Here is a 14,258-nt window from a genome sequence, read left to right on the forward strand (position 1 = left end):
TTTCTAATTCAGGGATTCCTGAATTCCATCTAGTTGCTTGATTACATCTGGGAAAAGAATCTTTAGAGAAGCTCAGCTGTAAAAACCAGGCCAGGTGCTGACTGGAACTGTCATGCCATCATGTGCTCATGTGCAAATCCAAACTGAAGTGAAATAAAACAAATCCACAAGAACTCAAATCCTAAATAAAGATACACACATATAAAATAGATTGCAAAACATTCTGTAGATTACTAAGGTCTATCTGTAGACTCAAAATCACAAAGGATTCAGGTCAAGAAACCCTGATCCAGGGGGTTAGAGAAGTAAAATGTATGATCAGTGGAGGGGCAAGTGGGATCTTGGTTACTGTGATCTGTATGAGAGCTTATCAAATTTGTCTGTGTCCTCACAGATCAGAGGGACTACAGTAAAAATGCAGGATCTACTATAGTAGGTCTAGGCTGGGCTCTGGCCATCTCCAGCAACCTTCTGAGTGACCCCAATTTATGGGCAACCTGGAAGAAGCAACGTCTTAAATAGTACACAAACTTCTAAAAAAACTAACTACTACTGCACTAAACTATTAGCCTCACAAAGCAGTGCTGTCAAATACAAACATGTTAAGTGAGGCATTAATTTACAATTTTCTAATTAAAAACCAAACCAGTTGCTGCTGGGTCAGTTCTGACTCGCGATGGCCTGTTTCAGAGCAGAACTGTGCTCCGTGGGTTTTCAAAGGCTGTCACCTTTGGGGAACCGTTTTTCTGAGGCACCTTCTGGGCCGGTTCAAGCACCGACCTTTTTGTTAACAGGCAGGGACACCAAACTCTCCAGGATCCATATAAAGGCAGTAAAACAATCAGGTGAAATCCATTCTCATGATACATTCTACTTACGGCAAAATTATGGTTATTTCAACAGATAAGTAAGTTATGTATTGTTATCTCTTTTTAAAAATCAACACTTACACACATCTCGCATTTAACACTTATACACATCTCAATTCCAAATCTTCCATGTCTCCTAAGCATATGCAGCTAACGGCCACAGTGCTGGACAGGGAGACCTTTCCAAGATGTCGACCTTATGCAAATACAAGCCCAGTCAGCACCAAAGGGAGCCCTGGCGCCACAATGGCTGAGTGCTTGCTTGACTGTCAACCAAAAGGTCACCGGTTCCAACCCGTCCAGCTCCATGGAAGGAAGATCTGTCCGACCAGTACCGCCCACCGTCCATTCTACAAAACTGTCTGATAGGCATGCTGAGAGTCCGACCCAACTGACAGCATACAACAAACTAGTAGTTCATACATAGTTGCTCTTTGTCAAATACTATTCTGTGAAGCCTGGGTGCAAATCCAAGCCGTTCCCAGTAAGCTGCTAACACAAAGACTGGGGCTTCGAGCCACAGAAAGGTTCCTCTCAATGTAATGGCCAGGAAATCCGTGGAGCAGTTCTCTCTGCAACAGGGACTATATTCCAGCAGCTCACAGGAACTTTGGAACCCAAGATCATAGAAGGAAAATTCCTGATTGCCTGAACCTGAGTATGAGTGTGAGTGTGAGTTCCTTAAGGACAGAATCTTGGTCTGTTTCACGCTCTCAGCCGTGAGAGTTTAGAAACCGTGTGGTCAACAAGTTCCAAGCTGGCCTTTAATTTCCCATGGAGAGAGACTCTAAGAATTGCTATGACTTTACAGGCCACTTTCCAAACTCTCCAGTAGTGCGACTCCTTAACAGCTAGTTTGATTAGAAAGGAAGTTGAGACCTAGAGGTGTTTTAAACGACTTTGTGCAAAGTTGTATACCTTGCTAATAACATCTTTCCCTTATTTTTACAGTTCCTTGCCAATTTCAGGGACTTAATAAAGTCCTGCAATGATAAGAAACAATCCTTGTCACTAAGAAACAAGGCAGGATAACTGAAGGTCTAGAAGCTAAGAAAATGCAAAGGACACTCCCGAGTAAGATTCATCCATTCATTAGGCTCTGGGTGACAAGCACTGTATTACTGGATACTCTGGCTTCCTCTAGGGAGCTTTCCTTCTGGTAAGGAATCACGGAAATAAATAGAAATGAACATACTTACAAACCAAGCGATAAATACAGTCCTGTGGACTGAACGAATCAAACCCAACCACTGGCTTGGCTCGCTCCTCCTCCCGCGCCTCCTCCTCCCGCGCCTCCTCCCCCTCTCCAGTGCCTCCTCCTCCTCCCGCTCCCCCTCCTCCCGCCCCGCCGCCTCCCGCCCCTCCTCCTCCCGCGCCTCCTCCCCCCCTCCAGCGCATCCTCCTCCTCCTCCCGCGCCTCCTCCTCCCGTGCTGCCTCCTCCTCCTGCTCCTCCTCTTCCCGCACTTCCTCTGGGTTCCCTGGCCTGGAACTGGAGAGGGCAGCGCGCCTCCTCTTTCCTTTTCGGGGACTTGGTGGATTTAAGGGCCAAATTTGCCGTTAGCGGCTCAACATGCGACCAGGGCTTCATACAGATTGAACGTGTGAGGAACGCACACCAGCGAAGAGTCAGAGCAGAAGACCTAACCACTCCCACGAGCTCTTGAAGGACGAGCCCCGAGAGCCAGAGGAGAGATAACTAAGGGTGTCTGGACAGAGGGCTCAGTCGTGACTGGATGACTCAAGGTTTTCTCCTTTGTATTTTAAAGATGAATTTTTTTTTAATTGAGTGGTAAATTATAAAAGAAAAACAAGCCTCTTCGGCAGCACTTACACTAAAACTGGAACAACACACAGAAGGTTAGCATGGCCCCTGCGCAAGGATGACACGCAAATTCATAAAGCGATCCTATTTTTTTGTCAATTACATGCAAAGATCCTGCGTATCTCAAAGACCCTAAAGTTTATAACATCAGATATCAGGAATAAATTATTTAAGACCAATAAACTTATAATAAATGATAATAAAAACAGAAAACCAAGCATGCTACCCAAAGCAGTGCGTTGGAGTTGAGGGCTTCAGGAGTATCCCTTTTTAAAGTAAGGAGGGAGCTCTGACATGCTTCTTGGGTAAGGCAGCCAGCAGAGGCTCCTGGAGAGTGAGTGATTGCGTAAGAAAATGACTGGAGGATGACGGTGGAGTGATACAGGAGACACGACAAAATGAAGACTACGGAGGACCACTCTCCAGTGGCAAAGTGAGGAGAAGCTGCGCTGCACTCCCAAAGGCACATGGTTTGAAACCACCAGCTGCTCCTCTGTGTGATTTGCCATCTCTGAAAACCTGCTGGAGGGTGAGCTGTGAGCAGCGTCAACTTGATAGCACATAACAACACAACTCTCCGTATGATTAATAGTAGAACTGTACTTACTTAATAAGGGTTTCAAGACTATCAGCTTTCTGAAACAGATTGCCAGTATTTCCTCAGGAGTACCTCTGGGTAGATTCAAACCAAAATAAAACAAAAACACTTAGAAGCAGAACTATTTCTAATAGAGAGCTGACTGACTGGAAGTCATGCCAACCTTGTGAGCCACAGGGTGGACCGCGCTCCAAAGAGTTTTCAAGGCTGTGATTGTTTGTTAATATTATTTTTTTTATTTGTGGTTGTTTCCAAATTGTTTTAAATATATTAGTATTTTTCGGGACCAAGTGGTGGCTGACGCCGCCAGGATGCCAGCTCTCCCTAGGAACCGAGTCATCCACTGAAAGCCACGGCCACCAAGTCCCGCCGGACGCTCCTGGCTGGGCTGGCTCTGGTTCTGGTTGTCACAGTGCGGGGACTCCATCTCCCGAGGAGACAGACACACTAAGCTTTTTTATTCTCCTATCCCAGAAAGAAGAGGAAGCCATGCCTGCCGGGCGAGGCAGAGCAGAAGGCCTCTAGGGTCTTTGGCAACTACTCCCGAGATCAGCCATCTTCCTGCAACTTAAGGACTTTTTCTGGGTCAAGATACGCTCTGCCTATGAGCTGCCCTGTGGGACGAAGGGGAGTGAAGACCTTCGTCCGCGGGGTCTAGCTATCACCATGCAGGAAAGCATGCAGAGCTGCTTCGGAACAGCTCGTGGGGAGAGGCCATCAACAAGAAGGACGTGGTCGTCAGAGTGGACAATGCTCCGGTGGCTGCTACGAGGGGCACGTGGGTTCCAAGACCACCATGCACCTCTCCTAACCCCAAATCTGCCCACTTCGACCCCAAAGTGGAGAACAATCCAGACATGCTCCTGTTCCTGGCAGCATTCAAGGCAATGGACTTCCACTGGATTGAGACCATCCTGAATGACAAGAATTGGCAGGTGCGAAAAGGTTTCTGGAAACAGCCCCCCTCGTCTGGGATAGCAACCCAAAACAGATTCGATTTCTCAATCCCTTTTTCATGGAGATTGCAGCTGACCAGCTCCTGAGCCTGCCATGCAACATTCTTGCAAGATTAAGCAGGTGATGAGGGCTGGGAACCCCAGAGCTGGAGGCTTAGAACACAGAGGGGAGCATAATTACAGAAACAGCAGCTTGGCTTTGTACACCTTTGAGTCCATTCCAATTCCGGAAGAGAACTTCCCCATTAGCTCCAACAACATAAATCTTTATGTAACAAACTGCCACTTTCTCATTCTGAGAGAGCTTGTCCGTTCCAAGCACTTTTTGGTTAGTAGCTGGGTATTTTAACCACTAACCCAGTAGAACGCCTTTGCATTTGAGTAACAGTCATTCACTGCCATTGAGTTGATTCCAACTCATAATGACTGTCTGGTTTGGAGGCTGCAGATCTTGACAGAAGTCTTTCTCCTGCAGAGTCCCTGGTGGATTCTAACCACCAGAGAGAGGTGTGTGACCTTTGCTTTAGGAGCACAGCTTGTTAGGGACCACAGGACAGAGCAACCTTGCATTTGAATAGCACCTGTTAAAGCCCCAGATCTTCAGGAGCACACCTGTCATCAGAGTTGGGATTATTAACCTGTTGTAACAAGAGAAAAAGATACTCTGTTGCCAACCTTGGGGCATCTCCAACGTGGGGAGCTATCTGATGGTATGCACAAGGCTTGAGGGCTGGAGGAAGAGGCTGATTTTGGACCAGTATCAATCAGAATTTGTAACCTGAGGAATTGCTAAACAGTTAGTGATCAGAGAGGTCTTTTCTTTAAAACAGTGAGCCAGGACCGTGTTATTGTGGGACCAGTTTATCAATGGGTTGTTTGTCTGTTTGTTTTTAGCTGCAATTAAAGTTTTTGGTCAGAATAAGTGTTTTAGCTTAAGTCAGGTGTCCTGCATGCATGCTGTGGTGGCTTGGCCTGTAAGTCCTGTGAACCATCACTCAATTCTGCAAGTTGCGATTCCAGCTTGTCATCATCAGCGCAGGCTCTCACAGTCTTGCCAGCTCCCCATGCAACTTCATCTTCTTCTTTGGAATCCCTCAGAGAGGCTGTGTAGCACAGCCCCAATCAGACACAGCTCTGGACCTTTGGCAAGTCATTTGCTTGGATCCTCGGTTTTCTTATTCTTCTGGTGGGAGCAGTTCCTTGGGTTGTGCAGCTAGTCAAGCAGCTGGCTACTAGCTGAAAGGTTGGCAGTTCAAATCCATCCTGAAGCACTTTGGAAAGCAGGCCTGATGATGTGGCCTTGAAAACCCAGTGGAGCACAGTGCAGCTTGGTGACACGTCACAGTAGTGGGGGTGATGTTAGTGGTGGGAATGGTATTAGTACTGCCTTCATAGAGCTATTGCAGGGTTGGAGAGAGTGCTGAATTATCTGGAATGCCTGTCATGGAGGCGGGACCCTGTGGGTTCTCAGTACATATTTGCTAAAAAATTCTTTTTCTTTGCTTTTATTGTGATTAAAGATTTACAAAACAAATTTCTTTTCCATTCAGCTATTCATACACATTTTGTTTTAGAACACTGATTCTAATACCTACAATATAACAGGACTTCTCCCACTTTCCCCCTGCAGTTCTTACTTCCATGAATCCTAGTCTACCCGCTTATGACTTCTGGGCTCTATCCTTGTGGGAAACGCTGCTCTTTTGAGCTTATGTAGTTGGTTATTCAAAGCAGGGAGCATCTCTCTGGTGATGAAGCTGAGCCCAGGGGTGAACTGTTTAAGCTTCAGAAGGTGACCAAGGGCCAAAAAGTCTGGAGGGTTCCGCCAGTCTCTATCAGCCAAGGCAAGTCAGTCTGGCTGTTGTTTCTTTTCGTTCCACATCTGTCTCCCCCCTTTGAAGCTCACTTGCTGTGATCCCTTTTGGGGGTTCAGCAGTGAAGCCAGCACTACCTATGTCTTCTGCTCTCAGGATCATGCAAGTTGAGGTTCTCCTGGTCTAATGGTCCTTAGTGCCAATTGTTTCTACACGTCACTGCTTTTCTCCCTTTTTCTGTCTTCTAAGCAGAGGAGCCCACAGCTTCCCTTGCATGCCTGCTGCAGCTGCTGCTCGCCGACATGGGCTGGAGAACCGCGTCTTTGTGGGCTTTGTTTTGCCAACTGACCCTTTTGTTGGGCGAGACGATGGTCCCCAGATCCCAGAACCCAGAACCTGCAACTCCTTCCCTCACTCAGGGTGTTTGCTATAATTCATGGATATATTTACAGCATCTAATAATATGACTATAGAGATATCACCTGCCAAACCTGTTTGATTAGGATCCAAAAGCTTAAGTATTTGGTGCCACCAAGGGAATACACTTAATTCCTTAAAGTTTATTTTCAATAAACTATAAAGAAAGTAGAGCGAGTTTTCAAAATGTGCCAACTCGTTCTTCACTTTAAAGAGGACAATTGCCTAAGGATATACAAGGTTAAGGACCACAAAGCTCTGGATTTATACTCCCTCATACAGCGACATGTCTGCTGATGGCAAGGTGAGGGCGATACAGCCGAGCATCACAAACATGATGGGCTTGGTTGGCCTCCAGTATTCATTTTGTTATTTTTGTTCCAATTTAAAGCCAAAATGCTCTTGTTATAAATAAATTATTTCCAAGCACTTTTGTTTGGATTTGACAAGAGTCTGGAGGGCGCGTTATGGAGTCTTAAAGAATGAGCCCTGCAATCTCCTGGCGCCGGGGGCCTGGCTGCTCAGGCTCCATGAAGTGGTTCAGTCCTGAAACCCAAATCACAGTCCCATCCACATCCTCAGTCACCAAGAAACCCAACTCACGCTGCGAGTTCAAACAGATCCCAGCTCACCCCGCCCAGGGATGGGGCGACATGGAAGGGGGCAGCGAGCCAGGTCCATCCTAGGTCCGTCCTTGCCCAGCTGCCCACCAGGACACGAGCCTTGGGACCAAGGACCTCATGCAAAAGCCCATTGCCCTCCTCAGACCAACTGGCAGCTCCTGAGCCAGGCCTGTCCCGAGACACTCATGAGCATGCTCAGTGGCCTCCTTGGAATTGGGGTCCCCATGGCCCCAGAAGGAGCAGTAGGGTGCGCCCCTGGAAGGCTCTTCAGCTTTTTGACAGGGACGCCAATGGCTCCACACCTCCGGTCCAGGAGAGGCTTCCACTCCAGCTGCCATCAGGGCTTCTGGCTGCAAGGAGCACCCCCTGGCGGAGAAGCACCCCACTGGTGGAGGAGCACCCCACTGGTGAAAGAGCACCCCACTGGTGGAGGAGCACCCCACTGGCAGAGGATCACCTGCACAGGCAGAGGATCACCCCACTGGTGGAGGAGCACCTCATTCATGGTGGCTGGTGGGCCTCCTGCTGCTCCAGCCTGTGGGCCCAGGCCCCGTGGCCTTGGGATCCTCCTTGGGCCAGGGCCTCAGGTCCAGGAGGGCTATTCCTACTGTTGTTCTCTGGCAACTTAACCTGCCCAGAGAGGCCTAGTCCAGGGCAGCCTCTTCCTAGCCTGCCTAGGAAGTGAGCCTGCACTTGAACATGGAAAACTCAAAAGAAGGAATGAGGAATGAGAAGTGAAAATGGTGGGAAGGGGTCTTGAAGTTGGCCTGGCATCGATGTTCTTTTTACTTTTAAAAACCTTTGCATTTCAAGCAAGAAGGGACAATTTATGACAACTTGTCTGTGTTCAGTGCCAAGTGAAGCTCTAGGTCCATGAGGGAACACAGGTGAAGAGAAACAAGCTGTGACCAACAGGCAGTGGGGGCGGGCAGTGTCACTCAGTCACTCGCTGCCATCGAAACCCACCCATAGCTGACCGTCCAGCGTCCAGCAGCTTTCAGAGGCAGTTAACCCTGCTCCAGCTGTATATGTATACATGGTTACTAGGGCACAGTTACAATCTGCTGTTCCTGGAGTCACTGTGAGACATACATTATCTGATGGTACATAAGGGCAAGAAGAAATAGATATAGTACTGGTTAGTTAGCAGCTTAAGAATATTTGTTTCAAGGTGGGGTGAGTATAAAAACATCCATTGGGATATGACTGGAAAATACTAGAAATTTTGTACCTAATAAATATCTGCTAAACACTGTGCCCCTGATGTGTCAAATGCAATAATGGTCACCCATGGTGGACAGTGTTTGCTGGAGCTCCCCAATTAAAACAAGCCTGGAAGCAGGAGTGGCATCCACTTCTGTAATAGCTTGTCTCTGGAAACTCTATGAACTGGAGAAACGAGGAAAGTTATACAAGTGTTCAGGTTTTTTTGTTCATAGGTTGTTATGAGTTGTCTACGACTTGATGGCACTTAATAACAACAAAACAACTATTTATATATTATTTCTCAGGCATTTGTGTACTCTTTATCCTCCCTTCCTCCCCCCTTTCTCACTCTCTCGCTATATATATATTCATGTTTATAGCCATAGTTTGCACAACAAGCTGTAACCTAGATGGTGTCGTTTATAGGGGATTGTGTGGCTAATGCAATGGTGGCAGTTCTCTGACAGTTCAAATCTCCCAGTGGCTCTGAGGTGGAAGGATGGGCAATCTCCGTCTCTCTGATTTACAGGCTCTGCAAACCTGTTATGACTCAGCTATGAGTCAGTTCTGAGTCAGTGCCAATGAAAGATATATTTCATTATACACGTTTATGTGTCTATATTTCTGCATACTGCATCCTAATTGTGGAAGGTTAATTCGTCACTGTCATAAGGACTTCATAAGTGGTTAAAGCATCATAGTTGTTTCCCATGTACACAATTGCAAGTTAAGAATGTTACAGGTTTGGCCATTTTGGGCAAATCATTAAAGGCACGACCAAGTAAGCTCTTTGTCTAAGAAGCACAGACTCAGGCAAGTTTCCTAACTCTGTGCACACATTTCTGCATACTAGTTGATCCCCTTCCAACTGTGTTCTTCCCAAGAGCAAACTGCCTTTCCTTTGGCTTGTCTAGACTTGAACAAGCGTAGTTAGTTTGATAGCTTACAGGCACTCAAGTAGCCATAGGTTTATGTCAAGACTCACGATGAAAGAGCCTTCTGTAGGCAAAGTAGACGAGGTGCTTTAGGATTAAGCTCTCATAGAATTTCACATCCAAAGAAGTGAAGCCAGGAAGGAACTGCAACCCTAATATAATGTAATATCATGTAATTTACAGTTCTATTATTCATCTCTTTTCCACCAAAAATATGTTTGAGTAAACAAACATCAGAGATGAGATCTTAACAAATCATACATGTATCTATATGTTGTTGTTGTTGTTATGTGCCGTCGAGTCGCTTGCGACTCATGGCGACCCTACGTACAACAGCCCTAAACTCCACTCTGTCCTGTGCCAATCGCACTGTCTCCGACACTCCCATCCCAACTATCCCAGTCACTGAATCAATCCACCTCATAGAGGGCCTTCCTCTCCTGCGCTGTCCCTCCACCCTCCCAAGCATGATGTCCCTCTCTAAGGACCGGTCTCTCCTCACAACATGTCCAAAGTATGTTAGACGGAGCCTCAGAATCCTTGCCTCCAAGGAGCCACCCGATTTAACCCTTTCCAGGATGAATCTGTTTGTTTTCCTACCAGTCCATGGTATTCTCAATACTCTTCTCCAGCACCACAGCTCAAAGGCATCAATTCTCCTTCTACCCTCCCTGGTCATTGTCCAACTCTCTGATGCATAACAAGTGATTGCAAAGACCATGGCCTGTATCAGACGCACCTTAGTCTCCAGAGAGACACCATTGCTCTTCAGTACTTTGGAGAGGTCCCTAACAGCAGACTTTCCCATGGCAATGCGCCTTTTAATTTCCTGGCTGCTGGTGCCAAGACTGTTGACTACGGACCCAAGCAAACTAAAGCTGTGTACAATCTCAATCTCTTCACCATCCATCCTGATGCTGCCAATTGGTCCAGTGGTGAGAATCTTTGTCTTCTTGACATTGAGCCTCACTCCATTTTGTAGGCTGCAGTCCTTGACGCTTTAAAATAAAAGTATTTTAAAATCTGTATTTATACGCAATCAGAATTCAAAGTAGACTCTTATCTGATCTTCTGTTATGAAGTAGTACCAGACAGTTTGTCTCTTAACACCACATCTCTGGCAAGCTTGGCTTAAGTCATTGCTCTCCAGCAGCAATCTACTCACAGGTGACCCTCCACTGGATTTCTAAATCATCCAAGAGGAGATTGATCATCTTTCTCCTTTAGAGTCTCTGTTGAATCCAATGCACCAGAAAAACATGGCTTTTAACAACACAACTCCCTACACACTACCTACTTAGCCCTAGACATTAGGCTACAGACTAGCTGCTTAGTCCTAGACGTGAGGCTGGAATGGCCATACTACGATTAGAATTCAGGTAAGAACATAGTATTGTGGGAAGCCCAATATTGTATGATAAGCCATACGCTTGATCAGGAATTAAAGGAAACACAAAATACAAGCTGTAATTCCTCTTGTGACAGATCACAGGAAATGAGCTAGCTGCTTCCTGCAGAAAAGAGTCAGCCAGGTCCCCAGCAGAGGGAACTTTAGAAGTCTATACATGTGAGCTACTTCCTTCCTGAGCTAAGCATTAGGTTGACAATAGAGAAAAACTTGGCTTCATTTACAAAAGAATTCTCTTTATGATTTTCTTCCTGTGATTCTCAATAAAGACACAGAGAGGCATGGCTGTGGCACTTCAGTTTGAACTGCTGGCTCTGTCTACACAGTTTTATCTCATTCTTGGTGTTCTGTCTCATTTTTTAATACTTTACCCTTGGTCGACAACACAGTATGATAGAATTCAGCAGGTAAAAACTTGCTTAGACAATCGCAGTCCAGCTTAGTGATGTGGGTAAGGAGTAGTTAGGAGTGTGTATTAGGGGTGCGTGGACACTAAATCACTCTGAGGTGAGAGAAATTCACATGAGAATTATGAAGCATGCTGTTAAGTTCTATCGAGTACGACTCATAGTGACCCTGTGAACAACAGATGAACTCTTCCCTCTCCTGTACCAGCCTCACCATCTCTGACACACTCAAGCCCACTGCTGCAGTGTGTCCATTCATCTCTCTAGGTGGTCCTTTTCTCTTTGACCCTCTACACTTCCAGGCCTGATATCCTTTTCCAAGGAATAGCCTCTCCTAACATGTCCAAAGTATAAGAGAGGAAGTTTTGCTATCTTTGTCTCCAAAGAGCACCCTAACTACACTCTTTCCAAGACACATTCGTTCTTTTGGAAGTCAATGAGATAGTCAGCCAAAGCACAGTGAGCTGATATCACCAACCACTTTAAAGATGTCACCGTCCTAAGACAAGACATTAGTGGTGGAACCAATCTGAATCACTACTAAAATACCAAGTTACCCTTCACCACTTAACTTTGTTCAAAGAATTAACCTTAAATATTGAAAAATTTTAACAGTTTACAATTGAGAGTCTCCACTAGACTAGAACCAGGAATATCTGATACATTTTCCTGAGGGACTCATGATGACATCAATTTGAACATCTCACTCCAGGAGAACTTTTAGGACTGTGTAGTAGAAAATAAAATACTGAACATATTAATAGGGATTAGGCATATTCTAGGTGACTAATTTTAGTGCATTAAGAAGTCACATAGGATCTATAAGTCATACTTGTAATTCATCAACCAACTGATGTCTCCCAAGAACTCAGCGTTATGCTCCAGACTCTGGAGGATGAACATGGTCTAATAGAAAACAAGTCACATATTCTGTGTGTGTGTGTACATGGTGCACCTACGTGACCACATACCACCCCCCACTCCCATACAGAGAGTTCATATCAGACCAATCTATGTTAGTGCACCCATCTAAAAAACTGAGGGCCTATGGACAATTCTTGAAATTGTTTCATGTAATGCAACCAGACTGGTCATGTATGTTCATATACCATAAAGCAGCATCCACCAATTATCATAGGGCAGTCTTGATGGAAATATGGGGAAGACGTTGGTTAAGCCTGATTATTTCTCAGGTGTAGACAGGTTCTACTTATTTTCACATGCATATCATCTTCTTGGCCTATGGTCAGTTAACCTGCTACTATTTCCCAAATGACAAAGCCACAAAAATTTTCGGATTTTAAGTACAGGTTATGGCTTTGATTGCTTAAAGGATAAATTTGGGATGGAACAGTCAGTTATGAAAGGTTTCTTGCAATTCAGCTGGTGGAAGGTATTACACACAGGACTCATGCTTACTCTGTCCCAAAAAGTGGTCAATAATCTGTACACTTGCAGCAAAATGTGAACAAATATATTTAGATATATTTAAAAGAATTAAAAAAACATTTCACAAAAACATTTGTTGCCATAGGAATTTTTTAGCAATAAATGTCCACATCAAAAATTTAAACATTGTTCAAAGTATGATTATCTGTACTGATAAGTTATGCAACAGATTATGTAAACAGAGTCAGATACATTTTACTGTAGGAGTCACTGTCCTTTCTGGGACTGAAGCTGCCCCATACATTTTTCCAGGGGACCAATTAAGAAACTGCTATTTTCAGAGCAACAAAAATAAAAGCTTTTATTTGTTCATTTGAATATAAAACAGGCGTTATCACAGATGTACAAAGCGTACTGGTGGTTTAACATACAAGAAGGTTGCTGTCCTTTGCACATAAAAATTTTGTTTGAAACTGTGATTGGTTGAGGACATGAATTTCTCTAACCAGTCACCACACTCTATGAAATAACGCTGCTAACATTCAACTGATAAAAGGGACCATTTTCCCTTGGGTAAAGTGTCAAGCAGGATTAAATATATATAATAAACAAGCACCATGAGGAATCTGCTCCTGTTTGATTAGGTTTGTGTTTAAATGTTCATTGTGTACCCTCTCTTTGTGCAAGTGATTACACGGTTTTGTCTGACTTCAAAAGCACAAGGTCACAAGACAAACATTTTATACATTCTCATGAATGATTTATCTACAGTACAATTCCTAATACAGAACAATCCTTCTTTATTGCTGAAACTGGTGGTACTTAAGTGTCTCTTTTCCCTTTTTCTTGCACAACTAAACGTCAATTCCAGTCCACCAACTCTTTTGAACCTAAATGCTAACATCAGAGATGACAGGATGCAGAAGAGATCTGTTATTAACTGCAGAGCAGCTTCCCCTCCGTGAATGTAAAGTTGACATGGTGAAGGTTACCTGTGTGTTTTAAGTGACATCTACATGGGTGTTGCTTCCTGACAATTGGCTGGACTTCACAAGTTTCCCTGCACACTGCAATTTTATATTCATAGACAGTATCTTATCTGAAACCTCTAAACCAACGTTCCCTCAGGTGTGTGTGCGTGTGTGTATATGTGTACAAAAATGCTTTTTCCTGTGTGAGGTGAGGTTCTTTCCCCTTAGGAAGCAGAGGATGGTAGGAATGTGTGTCAGAAGCATGTAGAGAAATAATCACACAAAGCAAATGAAATCAAACAATATTTGAAAAAATGAACTGATATGTGGAGATGGGGGTGGGGGTGGGGATGCACCATACATGCAAACAAGTAAAAAAAGAAATGTGCATCTTTTAAAAATATTCAAACAATCAGCCTTGGATCTTAGAAGTCAAACAAAACTCTCAGGGTTTTGCGTATTTGTTGTTAGTAGTGTTGTTTTTGTTATTTAGCAAAGGGCTTACTGCTGGCCGCATATAGCAAAGGCAGATGAAGATACTGCCTACAATATAATGAAAAAAGGATCTAAATTTTGCCCAGCAACAATCTTAGTCATGCATATCTAGGAATCAGAGCCACTGCAGGATTGTTTTGGGGCAACCAGAAAAGAAATCACTCGCAGATTGCTGATACCTTCTTCTCGGTGGGGCACAGACAATTCAATTTAGAAGTGGACATCTAAGCTCTGAAAGTTATAGAGTTGGAGAGAGACAGCAGCAGCAGAAATAGAAAGTAGGGATGTGTTTATCCACAGGTGGTTAGATGAAGGCAGCTGTGAGGCACGCGTTCTTACTCCGGTCA

General features: G+C 44.7%; 1 pseudogene; it reads left to right on the forward strand.

The window, feature by feature from the left end:
* Nucleotides 1–2,054: 2,054 nt before the first annotated feature.
* Nucleotides 2,055–4,371, forward strand: LOC102860633 (annotated as a pseudogene).
* The last annotated feature ends 9,887 nt before the right edge of the window (nt 4,372–14,258 follow it).

Source organism: Elephantulus edwardii, unplaced genomic scaffold (genome assembly GCF_000299155.1).
Source record: "Elephantulus edwardii isolate Elephantulus edwardi_28Jun2011 unplaced genomic scaffold, EleEdw1.0 scaffold00060, whole genome shotgun sequence".
Classification (NCBI taxonomy): domain Eukaryota; kingdom Metazoa; phylum Chordata; class Mammalia; order Macroscelidea; family Macroscelididae; genus Elephantulus; species Elephantulus edwardii.